The sequence below is a fragment of the Leptopilina heterotoma genome, unplaced genomic scaffold, assembly GCF_015476425.1.
Source record: "Leptopilina heterotoma isolate Lh14 unplaced genomic scaffold, ASM1547642v1 Lhet_60, whole genome shotgun sequence".
Lineage (NCBI taxonomy): Eukaryota > Metazoa > Arthropoda > Insecta > Hymenoptera > Figitidae > Leptopilina > Leptopilina heterotoma.
Window position 1 is genome coordinate 944,310 of NW_025111138.1, and position 15,543 is coordinate 959,852.

General features: G+C 22.1%; 1 protein-coding gene and 1 long non-coding RNA gene across 3 annotated transcripts in view; one reads left to right on the forward strand and one right to left on the reverse strand.

The window, feature by feature from the left end:
- The window catches only part of LOC122509277, a 199,094-nt gene that overhangs the window by 44,143 nt on the left and 139,408 nt on the right, over positions 1 to 15,543 (reverse strand). The gene's annotated exons all lie outside the window — the stretch shown is intronic.
- The window catches only part of LOC122509279, a 138,909-nt gene that overhangs the window by 25,350 nt on the left and 98,016 nt on the right, over positions 1 to 15,543 (forward strand). The window contains exon 2 of the long non-coding RNA XR_006302337.1: positions 12,608 to 12,693. This is a non-coding gene — a long non-coding RNA (uncharacterized LOC122509279). The remainder of the gene's footprint in view (positions 1 to 12,607; positions 12,694 to 15,543) is intronic.

Here is a 15,543-nt window from a genome sequence, read left to right on the forward strand (position 1 = left end):
TTAACATTTTAACAACATATGACTTTTTTAAATTTATTAAAATTTTGGAGAAATCGCGTTTATATTAATAATTAAAATTCTTTAAAAATTCAATTATTTTTTTAATAGAGTTTATCAAATTTCAATTGTTTGAAAATTTTTCAATTCTATATAATTGAAAAACTATTATCTTTCATAAATTATTTTAAAAATATTTTTGAAAAATTAATTTTAAGAATTTCTTTATTATAATTTTTTGAAAATTAATTAATAACTTAAAAAAAAACATGGGACAGTGAGAATCATTATAATGAACTGAATTTTTGTATTTAAATAATAAATCTGTTTATATTGTGGCCTTGGGTCCTTTGGACCCAAGATCAAAATATAAACAGATTTATTTGCCAAAAATTAAGATCCTGAAAACATTCTAAGTTGTATTTAAATAATTGAATTCTTTAAGAACTTTCGGAAAATTATTAAAAATAATTGATTTCGAGAAGAAGTTTGATTAAAAATTGTAGAAAATAATTGAATTTTAAAAGAATTAAAGTTCAAACAAGAAGTATTTGTGACTGTCCACGAGAAAACAGGGCTTAGCTCTAAAAAATCATTTTGAGTTTTTTATGCTAATCGATAGATTTTATATTGCTTTTTCAAATGCAAAAATCAAAAGTTGTAAATTGTCAATTACTTTTGACAATACAACGTTTTAAAGATGTTATATTGTATGCATTCCTTCGTTCTGCTTCTTTCAATCACTAGCCCTGTGAAAGCTAAGCCCTGTTTTCTCGTGGACAGTCACATTTAAATATTTATTTAACGAAATTATTCAAGTTTTAAATGATTACATTTAGAAATCAGTGAAAGATCAGAAGAATAAAAAATAAAATTTTTGTGCTGACACTGAATTAAATAAACGAATTTTTCGACTTTTTTTTCTATTTTAAATCGACTAAAGCGATTTTTTTTGCACCCTAAAGTCGATCCGAGGCCTGAGTTTTGAATGTTTAAATGAACAAAATAACTGTTTTCTCAAATATTTTAAAAAATTACTACACTGAAATAAAAAATATAATGTAAATTAAATGCAAAATATTTTTTCTTACAATGTTTTTTTTCAGTGATCATAAACGTTAGGAATATCAACTATTTAATAAAAAATAGATTAAAATAAAAAATTAGAAAATATTTTTAATCACCAACATTATAGAATTTGATATGAAATTGTATTGAACAAAAAAAAGAATTTCTATATTATAGATCAAAGAGAGAGAAATTCCAGTGCACATATATCGATATTTGACCGTTTTGTATGTGGTTGGAAAATATATAGTAGAAAATTTTTCTCCGGAGATATTTCGTATTATTCAATTATTCAATTATTCAATAAAATGCTCTTTTTTGAATAATACATGTCTATATGTAATTGAATATTGAAAATGGAATTTTTTTTTCCACCATCGGTAATTTATTCGAGAGTGCAAAATAGAATTTGAAATCAACTCGAGAAACTGTGTGTATCACGTTATTCCCAGGTTATCCAATTAGGGCACAACATCTCTTAGAATTGAAGTGTCAGTCGATAGTGCACCATCAGCAATGGTTATATTCACGAGTTCTCTCTCTCTATATATATGGACGTGTATATATAGTCCACAGAGAATTTCGACATGTGATGATTACAACACTTGTATACACGATTGTGGAAACTATATATCTACTTAGTTTCAAGTGCATCAAGTTCTAGGGTACTTTACAAGTTTTGGCAAAGGTAGACACATAATATACACGCTATACATGTAATTAGAAATTTCTCATTTCCTTTATACAGTGACATGCAATTTAAAACATGTCTTCATGGAAGAAAAAAATGAGAAAAGTCATTTTTGTATTAAAATGGGCATTATTATTGTTTCTTAATTGGAATTGAATTTTTTCCATTTCCCAAGGGAGGTTAAGGAGAATTTTATAGTTCGTGTGGCTTTACGATCGTCTACTGACGTGATCGGTCAACAAATTTTCGCTAAACACTTTCCAACTTGGATATTCTTTTTTTTTATTAGATTTTTATTAAGGGCGCACGTAAAAATATAAAATGATATTTTTATGTCTGTGATGTCATTCCGTTATTTTGGAAAATTACAATTCTTTTTCTTGAATTTTTTACTTTCCTGAATAAATTTAATCTGTGAAAGAGACTTTTTTCGTTTCTTCGATTCTAGTTTAGAGAAAATTTACTTTAGTTTTTGTATTTAGAAAAAATTATTTATAACAAATATTTTTTGTTCGGTTATTTTATCAAGTGGGATAAGAAGTTTTATTTCAATATTCGATTAATAATTAATAACTAGTTGTTTATTAACCCCTTAAAGCTGTCACTAGAGATGCACGACGAGACTCTGTCCTTTCATAAAAGAAAAGAGATGAAAATATAACATTCAATTGTTTTTCTCGCGATTGATTATTAAAAATAATGGATTTATAGAAGAATTTTAGTTAAAAACGCTAAAACAAATTGAATTTTGAAGCAATTACAAACAATTGCAGAAATGCAATTATTTTCAAAAGTAGTAAAATTCTTCTCAGAAATTTAATTATTTTCAAAAATTTTTGGCAAAATTTTAATTATTTTCAAAAACTTTCCTCAATTCAATGATTTTTAATATCGACTACTTAAATAAAAATTCCTAAAAGAATTCAATTAGTTAAAAAAGATTTTAATAAAATTCTACGCAAACATTTCATTATTTTCATAAATAATAAAAATTTCTCAGAATTTCAATTATTTACAAATTATTTTCATAAATAATAACATTTTTTTTATGGGGATTCAATTAATTTCATAAATAATAAAACCTATCGCAAACTTTCAATACAATTTTAATAAAATTCCTCGAAAAATGTAATTATTCTTACAAATTTTATTAAAATTTATCAAAGTTAAATTATTTTAAAAACTTTTGCCTATATTTTCAAATACATTTTTAATTAAATTTCTTCAAAGAATTAAATTATTTTCAAAAATTTTGATAAAATTCTTTGTAACAATCCAATTTTTTTCAAAATAATTTTAATAAAATTCTTCGTAGAAATTTAAATAATTTCAAAAATTTGTCAAAATTCAATTATTTTCAATGTCTACTATTTCAATGAAATTTCACAAAAGAATTCAATTATTTAAAAAGAAATTTTAATAAAATTCGTCTCAAGAATTCAATTATTTTGAATAGTAATATAATTCTTCGCAAAAATTCAATTATGTTCAAAAATTTACAAAAATTCTCGTCATTTTAATTATCTTTATAAATAATAAAAATTTTCTCCGAATTTCAATTATTTTCAAAAATTTTAATAAAATTCTTGGCAGAATTAAAATTATTTTTAATACAATTTTCATCAAATTTCTCGAAAAATGAAATTATTCTTAACAATTTCATTAAAATTTGTCAAGAGAATTTAATTATTTTTAATTCAATTTTCATCAAATTTCTCGAAAAATGAAATATATTCTTAAAAATTTTATTAAAATTTGTCAAGAGAATTCAATTATTTAACAATTTGTTGATTAAATTCTTTATGAAAATTTAATTTTAAGAAACATTCAATTATTCAATAAATTGTTTATTTTTGTATTGAAATAATTGAATTCTCGTAGAATTTGCTTATAAATATTGATTTAAAAATGAATTTCAATTAAAATTTTAAATTATAATTGAATATTGAAAGCATTATATCGTTAATTTTGAGAGATTATTGAATTTTGAAAAGATTTCGAATTAGAATCTTTGAAAATTTGAATTTTTCATACTTTTTATTAATTATTTGAAGTTTTTAATTTCTTATATATATTTAATTGAAGAATGTCAGAATAATCGAAATTTCGTAAAATTAAATTGTAAACAAAAGGATTTTCAAATTCTCAAAGAACTTTTTCAAAAATTATTAAAAAACAATTTACTTATAGAAGATTTTTAGTTGAAAATTGTAGAAATGAATAATCAAAATGATGAAAATAATTTTTGAAGAAATTAATTTTTGAATAAAGATTGCCAAAAGTTTAAAACTTTTAAAAATCTTAATTTCTATGAAAAAATAATATTGATTATTAATATTATTTTATCAAATAATATTAATTAATTAATTAATAATAACTCTTGTTGTTAATTTAGTTATTTTAGCAAATAGTTCCAGAGTTATTTTTACTTGGTTTCGCTTTATTCTTTTTTGAAATTTGAATTTCGTGCCATTAAATTCTGTAAATTGCCGCCTAGAGGGCATTAAAATTCTCTCATTAATGAGATACACTGAACGAAGTTTTAGCAGCTATTACGATTAGTTTCATATTTTTTAGACAAATAATTATACTTGTAATAATATTGTTAATAATCTTGACAATATTATTAATAATTACAATTATAAATTTATAATTAATGATTGAATTGAATTATAATTAAAATAATTATAATTATTATTAGTATTATCAGCAATAATAGTATTATTATAAATAAAAATATCATTTTCAGTATCTTGTTTAAAAATTATTTTTCGTGACAGGAGTTATTAGTAAATTTTAGACCAATATTTAAATTTTAGGCTGATTTTTATCAGAATTACAATATTCTTGTTTATTAGATTTTTATTGAGGGCACACGTAAAAATATAAAGACTGAAGATATTTTTATATCTGTGATGTCATTCCGTTATTTTGGAAAATGACAAATTTTTGCTCTTCAATTTTTTACATTTTTAATGTTTTATCTGTGAATGTGACTTTTTTCTCTTCTCGATTATTATTTAGAGGAAATTTTGTTTTTAGTATTTTTTTGTTTTTGTATTTAGATAAATTATTTTTTGAATAATATTGATTTTCTATGCCGTAATTTTATATTACGGAATTGGGAATTTTTATTTTTTTATTAATTTATATTTATGTCATTTATTATAATAATGATTAATATTTAACTGGTTGTTACGTAAAAAAATTAAAATAATTTTATTAAATAATATTAATTAATTAATAACAACCTCTGCTGTTAATTAAGTTATTTTAGAAAATTGTTCAAGTCTTATTTTTACCTGCTTCGCTTTATTCTTTTTTGAAATTTGAATTTGGCGCCATTATAATTCTGTAGATTTCCGTCTAGATGGCATGAAAATTCGCTCGTTAACGAGGTGGAGTAGACGAAGTATTAGACTAGTTTAGTTTTGTACAATTTTTAAAATTTTTTATGCTTATTTTTAATAATCTTAATCTGTGAAAGTGACTTTTTGCTTTTCTTCGATTTAAGTCGACAGGAAATTTACTTTAGTTTTTGTATTAAGATCAATTAATTGATGACAAATATTGATTAAAAATAGACGAGACATTCTTTTAATCTTTAGTTCATCAAAGAAGGTAATTAGTGCATGATAATTAGATACTTTGAGAGTGAACTTGCCTTATGAAAGTTAGGTTTTCAAGAATATTCCTCTATATAAAACCAGCGCACCTTCAAACTTCCACTTCATTTCCAATTACACAACACCTTCTATACAATTTTCTCAGTCTAAAAATTTCATTAACGACGTTGATTGCCGTAATTGTTTTAAATATAAATAAGATTTCTATATTGTTAATTAAGGTGTGCATACTTTTTAAATTACTTTTACTTTTTCTGCGTGTTTATGTAAGAAGGAATTCATTTTTCTTGCATATTTATTTAATATTTTTCTCCAGAAAGTGTTAAATTTTGAGGAATCAGTATAGAAATACGGTTATAATTTATAAAACTTATTAAAAATTTTTAATTTAGTTTTTCAAAACATTATATAAAAACTAGCACAAATAACGCGCGCTAAAGCGCGCGTGAAGTTTCTTGTTTTACTTTTAACATATATATAACAATAATGTAATTTTAACATTAAATGTCACATGAAAATTAATGAAAGCGTGAATGCCAATAAGACGATAATGAAAAATATGTTCATTACATTATTTTTGACTTATTAATTATCAAAAATAAATTACATTTAATTACAATTTATTATTTATTTGTTATTTTGTTTCTAATAGTTTTCTAGTCAAAATTAATTAACATTATTTTCATGTCATTAACATTCAAAAATTCAATTATTCAGAAAAATTCTACACAAAATCACTATGTTTCTAAATTTATTCAGGGAAATCAGGAAAAAGTCAGAAAATTTTGTCAAAAGTGCTGGAATAATATTCAATTTCAAGAATTCATAAGAAAATTCTGAATGTTATTCTTCAGCATTGAAAGATTTTATATATTTCAAACTCTTCCTGTTTTTAACAATAATTAGACTTTACAGATTTAAAATTGATTTTCTTAAATAATTTAAGTTTTGAAAAACTATCGAGAAAAAATTATTTTTTATTAATTATTTTGGAATAATTTTTTATTTAAAAATTAAAAAAATAATTGAATTTTACAAAATTTGTATTTAAAATTTTTTTATAAATAATATAAATAAGTAGTAAATGTCACGCCCGCCGAACAAAGTATTTAATTTATTATTATTATTATCATTACTCAAAAGAAATTCGATTATCTTTACAAAATTTCAATAAAAAAAATTCTTCGAAAAATTTATGAAAAATTACAAAAATGTTATCTTTTGAAATTATTACAGGTGACATAATGCCTATTAACAATAAAAACTGGTACTTAATCACTTAACTACTTAATCACAAAAATAATTCAAAAATTAAAAAAATTTTCGTTAAAAATTGAAATTTACAAAATATATCACTGCTTTGCTAACTTTGCATAAAATTTCATATTTGTGCCTTCAAAAAATGAATTTAAAAATGTTTTGATAAAATTCTTTATCAGACTTAAATTTTAAGAAATTTTAATTATTCAATAAATTATTTATTTTTGCATTTAAATTATTGAATTCTCTAATAAAAATTTATTTCAAAATGAATTTCAGTTAAAGTTCTACATAATAATTGAATATTAAAAGCATTATAGCATGAATTTTAAGAAATAATTAAATTTTAAAATGGTTCCAAATCAAATTCTTTAAAAATTTGTATTTTTCATACTTATAACTAACAATTATGTAGAATTAATTATTTTAAAAAAGTTTAATTGAATTTTTTTCTGAAATTATTTGAAGTATTTATTTTTTAATTCGTATTTAGTTGAAGAATTTCTGAATAATTTAAATTTCGTAAACAAATGGATTTTAAAATTCTCAAAGAACTTTTTTCAAAAATTATTAAAAATAATGTATTCCTGTGGGAAAATAATAATGATTAAAATTTATTTAGAAAAGAAGTTATTGATGTTTTCAAATAATTTTAGAATTAAAGAAATTCGTAAATAAATTTAATGGAACATTTTTTGGAGTATCTAATCATTTTTAGAGTTAATCAGAATATTCTTTAGAGTCAAGGAAGAAGTCAAAATTTTGTCAAGTAATAAAGTTTTTCATATTAAAAAAAAAGAAAATATTTCACAGGTTTTACATTTGTTAATTTTCTAAACTGTTTGTTACAAAATGCTAATTTTTTAGAAACAAAGGAAATAATGAATAATATAATAATATTAATAATTTTTTTAGATTAATAAAAATATTTTTGAATTATTTGAGAAATAAAAATAATATTATTAAATTAAAAAAATAATAACAAAATAAAGAAATGGAATATTATCTATCAAAACATATAAAAAACAAAAGCATGAATTTTGTTAAAAAATCGTTATTTTATATTTTATTTCTATTTTTTATCAAAACGAATAAAAAACAAAAGAATAACCATGACTAACTTCAGGTGTGGACAGACTGGACAGAATGAATGAATAAATACGACGATTATTATAGTTAATTCTGATTTTTGGTTACAATTCAATTTCCATTTCTCGTTATAGTTAAGGAAGCTTTTTTCTTTTTAAAAATCTTATTCACTGCGGGAAAATTTTCTATGCCTAGAAATGTTCCACTTTCTTCTTTGATCCAACACGTTTTATATTGGCTTGATATATACTTAAAGTTCTGAAAAACTTTAAATGAAGAGAGAAAGAGAAAATTTTTGATTTGTGACTCTTTAAAATTATAATTCGATTTAAATTTATATACTTTATATGTTTTATATGCTAAAAAAACAAAATATTCTGAATTCTGTTTTTCAAATTCAAAACGATTGATTTTTATCCACTGTACACGACTAAACGAATTAAGTAACTTTTACTATATTAACAACTTTTACTGTATTTACAAAGTAAAACTTTGTGTTACGGAAATTTCTAATGTTCTATAAAAGTTCTGATTGTTTGAATAAACGGAAATTTTTATCGATATTTTGTAAGATAACGGACTAGGTTAAAAAGGAAAAGTCATCTAAAATCGGAATTTTCTTTACTGAAGTATCAAATTGTTACCAAAGTGTATTAAATTGATATCAAATATTTTAATTAATTTGTAACTTTATCCATAATTTTGGTATCAATTTGTTGTAATTTGATACTCTTAAGTTAACAGTGAGAAGTATAGATGAGCTTTTTGAAAATTTTGAAAAAATTTCTATATCGAAAAATTGTAAACAGCTTTGAAAATATCAGAAGCTTGCAACAATTTTCAGAATGCCGAAAAGAGAAAAAAAGCGTATTTACCACACTATTTTGAGTAGTTCTCAAATCTTTCTGCCTTTCAACACACATCCCATGATAAAAGCAATCCCTACAGTGTATAAGACAACAAGCATGATAGGTACGTCAGAGGTTTTATGAGATTTCTTGGAGGATTTTTAAAAGACGTTTTATCTCACGGAGAGGTAGTGCTTGTAGAATAATGTATTTTCCTTTGGTTATGTATATATATATATATATATATATATATATATATATATATATATATATATATATATATATATATATATATATATAGATAAGTGCTGAACCTCCATTTCGCTCAAGTATAGCGTTTCCGTGTCCATTGTTCGTTGTTATGAAATTTCACACGTGAAATATATAAGATACATCAAATACGTAAATAGATTTTTGTACAAACATCATCATCATTATCGTTTCCTTCTTCGTGTGATGAATTTTATATATTCTTTTTTGAAATTCTATCAAAAAATTGATTCTTAAATGTTTATATATAAATTTGAAACTTTGTTTAAAGTACGGTCAATTAGTGATGAAATGAGAAAAGGCATATAATTGCCGCAACAAAATAAATTATTTCTCTGCTTTTCCATGCATGGTAATTAAGTTCATTAATTAGTTAAAATTGGCACGTAATTACAATATTGAAGTAACAATTTAATTGCCATTGTTCCTTTCTATATATTTGTAGCAAATTTCACAAATTTGGAGGAAAAAAGAAATGAACGTGAAATCATATATAATTTTGATAAATTCAGTTTCGAGAGTCGGTTTCCAGTGCCATTTCGTCCACGAAAGTTTTCAGAAATAGTTTTACATTATATTCGACAATTTAGTACTTTACTGATCATATTGTTTAAAGTTCTGTAATATTAGTTGTCGTCATATTTTTTTTTATAATAAATAATTGCATTTAATTATATATAATCGGGGGAAATTTATCAACATCTTTGGTTTATTGATAGCGGGCGCGTAAATTATCGATAATGCCCCAGAATTTAGTCCTTTCGTGAATTTATTGGATCAATTAACAGATGAATGTTTCAAATGACATGCTCGAACCCTATCAGAGCATATCACCTGACCTGGAGTGTTGCTGGAATCTGCATAGTCGCGATTCCCTCTATTTCAATGAATGCTCACCGACCAAGTTTGCTGGGAGTATTCTGTGGTTGTACACCAAATTCTGTACCATTTGCACCAGCACAAAATTATATATCTATATTTATATATTATATGAAATTATTTCGATCAGAGATATATCGGAACTGAAATTGGCTCTATTTGTATTATAATTTGCAAGTCTCGAACTAGATACGTAAATTTGTTTAAAATCCGTAAAAGTAAGTTTTTTTAAATGAAGGTCCGTAAAGTCCATAATTTTTATTGAAAAAGCAAGAAAAGTCCGTAAATTTAACGATATAATTTGTAGAATTTTTGAGAAGTTACAAATAATTGTAAAAATTCAATTCTTTTGAAAAATTCTTGAAAAAATTAAATTATTTAGAGAAATAACAAAATTCTTCAAAGGTATTTCAATTATAGTGAAATAACAGCAAACAAAATAACAGCACAATATGTATTTCAATTACTTTTATAAATAGTAAAATTCTTTGCAAAAATTCAATTATTTTTAATACAACTTTAATAACATTTTATGAAAGAATTCAATTTTTAAAGAAATTCTTTATAACATTTTTCGAAAGAATCCAATTATTTTCTAAAATTTTAATAAATCCTTCGAAACAATTCAATTATTTTTATAAATAGTAAAATTAATTGCAAGAAATAAATTATTTTTCATAAATAATAAAAATCCTTCTAAGGAATTCAACTATTTTCAATACTACAATTTTCAATAATAACAAATTCGATTGTATGCAATAAATAAAAGAAATTTTTCGAAAGAATTAAATTATTTTCTAAACATTTTAATAAAATTCAAGAATTAAATGTTTAATTTCAATATTATTAGAAAGATGATTAAATAAAATTCTTCCCATATTCAATTATTTTTATAAATATAATAAAATTCTTCGAAGCAATTCAATTATTATCAAATTTTTTGATAAAATTCTTTGCAAGAATTCAATGATTTGCAAATTTTTTTTATAAATTTTTGCGCAATAATTCAATTATTTTCATAAATAATATAAAATTTTTACAGAGATTCAATTATTTTCGTAAATAATAAATTTGTTTTTATGAATTCAATTATTTTCATTAATAATAAAATTTTCGCAGGAATTTAATTATTTGAAAACGCAATTTTTATAAAATTTTTCAAAAAAAATCAATCATTTAAAATATTTACAGAGATTCAATTATTTTCGTAAATAATAAATTTGTTTTTATGAATTCAATTATTTTCATAAATAATAAAATTTCCACAGGAATTTAATTATTTGCAAACACAATTTTTATAAAATTTTTCGAAAAAAATCAATTATATAAAATAATTTTTATAAAATTCTTTGCTAGAATTCAATTATTTAAAAAAAAAAGTTAATAAAGTTCTACGTAAGAATTCAATTATTTTTGAAAATTTTAATAAAATTCGTTGCAAGAATTCAATGATTTGCAAATTTTTTATAAATTTTTTCGCAATAATTCAATTATTTATAAAAAATTTGACAAAATTTTCGGCAAAAATTACAATTATTTTAAAAAATTTTCCTTAATTCAATGATTTTCAATATTTATTATTTTAATAAAATTTTCCAAAAGAATTCAATTATTTAAAAATATTTAATGAAATTCCGTGCAATTAATTATATTTATAAATTCTTTATGAGAATTCAATTTAATAAAACATTCAATAATTGAATAAGTTATTAATTTTTGTATTTAAATAATTGAATTCTAGTTGAATTTTCTAATAAAAATTGATTTAAAAATGAATTTCAATTAAAATTTTAAATTATAATTGAATATTGAAAGCATTATATCGTTAATTTTTAGAAATAGTTGAATTCTGAAACGGTTTCAAATTAAAGTCTTTGAAAATTAAAATTTTAATTAACAATTCTGTGAAATAAATTTTTTTCAAAAGGTTTAATTGATTTTGTTTCGAAATTTTTTTAAATTCATATTTTCTAATATATATTTAATTGAAGAATTTATAAATAATTGAAATTTCGTAAAATTGAATATTGTAAACAAATGGATTTGAAAATTGTCAAAGAACTTTTTCGAAAATTATTAAAAATAATTGTTTAAAGAAGAATTTTAGTTAAAAATTCTAGAAAATAATAATTGAATTGAAATGTTGAAAATAACTTTGAAGAAGTTCTAAAAGGACACCGCACTAAATACACTAAAAATGGCTTTCGGTTAAAATTCTTAATATTTTCAAAATTTTTAGTTAAAGGTTTTCTGTTTAAAAAAATAATTAAGCGAAGGTCAAGAAATAAATAACCGAAAGCCATTTTCAGTGTGTTTAGTGCGCGGGGTCCTTTATAATATAAATTACAAAATTATAAATAAATTGTAACTAATTCTTTTAATTCTTATATAAATAAATTTCTACTTAATATTTACTACTGTTGTCGAGTATAGAAAATGCAATATTTTATGAATTTTTGTAAAAAGAAATTTTAATCTAACTTCTTTTGTGTGTGTGAGTATAAAAATATAAATTTGACGAAATTTAACAATATCCTGGCTGATGTATTATTATTTTTTTTTTGGTAGAATCTAAAATCGTGAAGTACTGAAAGCAACATTACTCTTTGACGTATAATAATTAAACTTTACTCGAGAACAATCCTTATATAACTTTTGAAGCACTTTTGATGTTAAACTTTTGATGTTTTGTTCTTTCCACATGAAAAAGTTAAATTCTAACATTGAAAGTTACTTTCAAAAATTCAAAATAAAGGAAATGGTTTTCTCACAATGGTGCGGGAAATATATTTAGCATTGCAATCCTATTTAGAGTAATAAATTATCATTTAAGCATGTACGACACTTTGAAATTGAGCAAATTTTTTTTTTATTTTCAGATTAACTATTTCAAAACTGAAAACTATTCTACTAGCTGTAATAAGTCATGACTGGAAGGATTCAGGAAAGGAATAATTGGATTACTGTGAGTTAATAATTTTATATTTTTCAACTGAATTTATATTTTTCTGTGTTTAATTTGCGTCTTGACTTATTTTATTTGTTATTCCGTTTTAAGTACACTGTCAATTTAATGGTAACTCAAATTGCAACGAGATACAAAAAATGATTAAATAAAAAATTGATCCAAATTTTTGGCATCAATTTGATCTACGTTAGATATCAATTTGATGCAAAAGAACGGTGTATAAATTATCACTCGAATTCTTTATATATATTATATAAAATAGAAAACTAGATAAAAAAATAGAAAAGAGTGAAAAAAATTCGTGATATTCATAGACTTTGTGCCTTAAAAATTTGGTTTTTAAAACAACAAAAATTGTCTAGAAAATTTTTTATGTTTCATTTTCATTAACTTGAATCTTTCAAATTAGAAATATATTTTTTTGTCAGTGTCTTTAATTATTTTGTACATTTTTCTTTTTTCATTTGCCAAATTAGTATTAAAGAATAGCATAGTTAAAATAATTTGTACATTAAAAATTAAAATTATCTGAGATTAGCTTTCAATTGTGTAGAAAAATGCTATTGATTTTTTTTTTGTGTACGTGGTTAGAAAAATAATATTTTATTCTATATAGTAAATTTTCAAATAATCTTTTCTCTTCGAAATTGAAGTATTTTCCATCATGTACCAATTTATCCAATTTGAAGGAAAAAAAAACGTGACTAATGATGTGATGAAGCGAATTTTACCTTGACATTTGGTTTGATTCAAGGGTCATTGAATTTTTCTTCCCTTCCTCACCATTAGAACCGTGACATTCAACCGTAATTCATATACACATATATATTTAGTAAAATTCTTTTTATCTTTTGTCCTGAATTATTTCAATATACATATATATGGTAGTAATCACAAATGATAGAGGTGAATCGCCTCTCTATATGGCATTAACTCAAGAGTTGACCAACATATATATATATATATATATATATATATATATATATATATATATATATATATATATATATATATATATATATATATATATATATATATATATATATATAGGTAGATAGAGGATCGATTACTTTGAATAATTTATCAAATTTCGATTGGTAAAGGACCAAGAACTTTGCAGAACAATAATATGTATTGTATATATTGATGTATGAAATCAGTGAAACTATTTTAACAAAAGAGGAAAACTTTTTCATAAAGCTTATTATTATTGGTTACTCTGGATTACTATGTCTTTATGAATATTGTATGCAAATTCTTTTTCTTTTTAGTAATCCTTTGTTAATAATTTTTATTTTTAAAAAATAAGTTATTCTTTTGTGATTAACAAAACTTTTTCTTTTTTTTCCCTTAAATGTTTGCGAATACAAAAATATTCTTTTATTAGAGATTGATAGAATTTTTCTTTTCACTAAACGATCATCAAAGAACATAGACATTCATAATTCAGAGAAAAATATAGCAAATTGTATGCAATGTGGATGATTAATCAGCTCTCATTATTGAATCGATAGTTATTTTTTTGCGGCGATCTGATGAGAAACTTGTACACTTCGTAATGATTTCCAAGTAATAATATTCTAGTGCGACCAACCCCCGTAAATGCTATATTGCGTAGGTGTGTCAGTATCATATATATATGTATATACAATCACACTCTTCATATATCTTTTAATATCCCACTTCGTAACTTCATTTATGACCACATTTCATATACATATATATCGTGCACATGATGCTAATTAATTTCAAGGCTCGCTCATCAGTACGGCACAATTTTCATTAGGGCATTTTTTTTATAATAGGGAAAAATTTGTCATGACAAATTTCACTTGCAAGCTAGTTCCTATAAATTTTTATTCTCGATCTTATTTGTATGCTAATGATGAATATCGAAATGAGGGAATGGTATTTTTCGTGCGGTAATTCTATTATCCCACATCTCATTCTTATTATTCTCTTATATACTTATTACAGGACTCGAACTAGGTCCGTAAAATTACGACTTTGCTTGAAGTTCGTAAAAGTCCGTTTTTTGAAAAAAGGTCCGTAAAGTCCGTAATTTGATTCAAAAAGGATGATGAAAAGTTCGTAAATTTTACGATATAATTTTGGAGATTTTGAAAAAAGTTAGAAATGATTGTAGAAATTCAATTATTTTCAAAAGTAATAAAATTCTTCGCAGAATTTCAATAATGTTCAAATAATTTTAAAATTTCTTGTCAAAATTTCAATTATCTTTATAAATAATAAAATTCTTATTCGAAATTCAATTATTTTCAAAAATTTTCCTCAATTCAATGATTTTCAATATATCTACTATTTTCATAAAATTTTACAAAAGAATTCAATTATTTAAAAACAAATTTAACAGAATTCTACACAAACTTTTAATTATTTTCAAAAAATAATAAAAATTTCACAGGCATTGAATTATTTACAAATTTTTTTTTATAAATTTCTTCTCAATCATTCAATTATTTTCATAAATAATAAAACTTATTGCAGAATTTAAATTATTTTTAATACAATTTTAATCAAATTTCTCGAAAAACGTAATTATTCTTAAAAATTTTATTAAAATTCGTTGATAGAATTCAATTATTTGAAAATTTGTCGATAACGATTCTTTATCAGAATTGAATTTTAAGAAACATGCAATTGCATGTTTCCAAAAATTGTTATTTTTGTATTTAAATAATTGAATTCTTGTAGAATTTTCTCATAAACATTGATTTAAAAATGGATTTTAGTTAAAATTTTAGATTACAATATTGAATTTTAAAAGCATTAGAGCGTAAATTTTTAGAAATAATTGAATTTTAAAAAGGTTTCAGATTAAAATCT